This window comes from Poecilia formosa, unplaced genomic scaffold (genome assembly GCF_000485575.1).
Source record: "Poecilia formosa unplaced genomic scaffold, Poecilia_formosa-5.1.2 Scaffold24, whole genome shotgun sequence".
Taxonomy (NCBI): Eukaryota; Metazoa; Chordata; class Actinopteri; order Cyprinodontiformes; family Poeciliidae; genus Poecilia; species Poecilia formosa.
This window is the reverse complement of record NW_006799963.1, coordinates 331,283-334,905: the sequence shown is the minus strand read 5'-3', so window position 1 is coordinate 334,905 and position 3,623 is coordinate 331,283.

The following is a 3,623-nucleotide window of genomic DNA, read 5'->3' as shown; positions in this document are numbered from 1 at the left end:
GTGACACTTAAAAAAAAAGTGACATCAACAAACAGCCTTAAGTGTACTCAATAAAAGTATTCGATAAGCCGCTGTGGCGACTAAAAATGACTTCATAGAAAGTTAGTCACCATCTAGTCACCCACAGTTCCGTTAAATTAAGAATTGTCTTGTTGAAATTAATTTAATTCTCGAGAGTTTTCTTTAACATAACGCAAGAAATGAAATGAAATGAAATAATAATTGGGGAATTACTGTAGATGGCGCTGATATTGGCAGAATATGAAACTGGGCTGTTGGTTTTACGTCAAGACGATATTTTGTTATTGTGGCAATAAAACATCATCCTTGGATTTAATCGATAATAAAACTGCTTATTAGTTATCAGTACAGAAATCGGGGGAGGCCAGGTTGATGAGTATTTTGAGTTAGTCAAGCTTTTACTACCAACCTTTTGGTAGTGTTTATGATGGTATAACTTCTCTATTATTAAAAAAGAAAACAAAACAGTGGAATTATTTCTTTTTTTAGTGATAAGAATCTCTAATCTTTCTAGCAGCAGATTAAACATGCACAAATTCACAGGATGGAATCACATGGCACGATCTGCATTTAAATATATATATATACGTATATCTTTCTCTGACATTTAATATTTGCTTCATGTTTTGAAACGCACAAGAAAAGTTTTAAATTCCAACTTAAGGTAACTAACGCAGTTATATTTTCTTTAAAAGAGCCAGGTGTGGACACGGTGGCTTTCTATCTCTCACCTATCCACCTTGCTGCCCCCACCATGGCGCCTGCCGCCGTAATAAATGTGCTGCCAGTTCTCCCCGCTGTGGCTGTCTGAGGTCTGACCACATATTATATGGCAACCTATCTGAAGTGGACTGCATATTATATAGCAGCCTATTTGCTGGAATGATGAGATCCGGACACCTTCGCCATTATTTATTAGATAGGACCAGAGCGGCGTGAGGCTGGGTGGCCTCGGTTGGCAGGTGTGAGCGTGAAGAAAGGGTTAAAGAAGGAAGAAAGGAGGAAGGAAACTGAAAAATCTAAAAGTAAAAAAATCTAAAAGTAAACTAGGGATAAAAAAAAATAAATAAAAAAAATAGGAAAGTAATTTATTTAATTCTAATAGGCTGCTGTATGGAGCAGAGCTTCCTTTGAGCATACAATGAAGCATTTGTCATCTCACAGCCTTTCTGACGACAGAGTGCTAGGAAACAGCAATATATATATATATATGTATAAATGTTAGTCTAAATAAAAAATAGCTGACTACAGTTTATGGCAAATTGCTTTGCTGCTTTGAAAAATGGCCAAAATCCTCCATGTTCTAACAGGGGTCAGCCTACTTTGTTAGGTGTGTTCTCCTGGTGCAAAAGACAAATGATGTACTTTGCCTTGGGTCAACTGGGCTTTCCCATCCCATAATGACCTTTCAGGGAGCTGGAAGAGAATAGGTGTTCCCATAGCGATGAAGTACGCCGCACATCAAATGTGTGCAATGGCAAACTAATGTTTTTAGTGCAGCAGTATGACCTCCCAACCTCTAATGGACTGTTTTGCTGTTCATAAATCACACAAATACATCAGTTGAGCGGAGTAAAAGAAAAAAAAAAAAAGGAGTTTTGTGCTCGGTTCTTGTTTGAAATCCTACTCTGTGACAAACGAACGAAGAAGGATCTAGAGTTGGTTTCAGTTAAGATGCGTCCTCACGTTCCACTTGCTGCTAAGGGGGGGAAAAAAACTAACAGTCCTCTGTGTGTGCATGTGTGTGTGTGTAAAGGTTCCCTGAAGGAGAGAAGATCTCTGTCAGTTTGTCACCACACACAAGCTGCCAAATTTTATGAAATACCAAATTACTAATTGGCCCAGTGTTAGGTTTCCTGCCTGGAAGTGAGACTGTAATATCTAGGCCTCTATTAGGATCACAGAGAGAAGCACTCTCATCCGGTCCCCCACTGTGCTGGCAAGCCTCTGCTACTTCACAGCGTGGCGGTGGAAATGAAGGACAAAAGACCTCTGAAACACAACCAAATGCTCCTACAGTAACGCTCCCTTCAAAGTTTGACGCCTGAACTTTTGTCAGAAAAATCAACAAGCTATGTAAAATATTTAGCTTCTTATATTAATACCTTCATTTAGATTTCAAAGGGAAGTACGACACCATGAAGGATTCCGAGCATTCTCTCTTCAACTGGTTCACAAACTTGCTTGTGCTTTTCTTAATATGGAAAAAGGCTGCTTTATTCTATCGTGTATGTAGCAAGGTACTGTTGTTTTCCAGGGATAAACTGTGGAATTCTGGCCACATTTAGTGGCGCCTCTGCTGAAAATGTGTACCAAAAAAAAAAAAGTGCATATAGTCAGTGAGGTAATCAATTTGATTCTCTCAAAAGGTGAGAAGTAATAATAAGACAACACTTAACAGAAGCAGGTCAATCAGAGAACAGAAGGAGAAGTTATCCTCCACCATCCTTGGTGTCATAATCCTTCAGTCATAATCCCCGCAAGTGTTCTTCCACCAAACACCTTAATCCTAATCTCATCTGGCCAAAGCGTTCAGTTTCAGTTAAAGCCCCAGGAGTGATTGGCAAACTTCACAGTCAGTGGCATCCTCCTCAAGCGTTCTGTATGTCAATAAGAGTTTAATAGTTATGTTCTTTAACAGTTAGCAGGAGATTTTCTCACGTCTTATTAAGATTACCGGTATGTCTTATTTTCTAAGCATCCTGCTTAGAAAATAAGCGGCAAGAGAAATATGGACCAGTAGAAATGTAAATCTGTGATCATATTCATACCCAAGTGAAACAGGAAGTCACGGATTAGGAAATGAATTTTGCAGAAGTTTAGATTGAAAATTCTAAAATTACTAAAAGCATAAACTTAAAAAAAGCTAGTAACTGCTATCAGTTGTAGACTTTGAAAATTATCTAACATGATTTTTTTTTTTCTCTTCCCACAAAATAAAAGGAATGTATCCAAATCAAAAGCGGGGTTTTCCAGAGTGCGATTATATTATTGCAATGAAAGATGAATTCATTTCAAGGCTTTTTTTTTTACACATCTCCACCAGGGATGCCAATAAATGTGGCCAGCTCTATAAATAGGACTCTCTAAGGTAATGAATATTCAAAACCAAAAGCAAGGATTTGGTTGAAGGGGAGTTCACACAAAAGACAGCAGGTCCGCAAATCAGCATGTAATCAAATGTCCTAACCAAATTAATGCTAATGTATCACATAAAACATTTTAATGACCAGTTTAAACTGTCGATAGGAAAAAAACAAAACTCTGTCCCAAAACAAAAAAAGATATTAATTTACTAGTAGGATCTTAAATACATTATCAATTTACAGACTTTAACTTAGCAACTGTGTGACTGACACCACTTAAAATAAGATGTCTGCAAATTAATAGAATAGCTTACAGAAAGAAAAGACTGCTGTTTATTTTCTGTTTAGCAGCACCATCCCTTTCTTTCTTTTTTTTTTTCCAGGACTCCTAATCAAACACGCCTTGGGCCACGAGATGGATAAACACACACAGATTCTGGCAACATTTCAACTCCTCTCTGAAGCGGTGCAATGGGAGAGAGAAAGGCCTGGCACACAAAACCACACAAACACAAA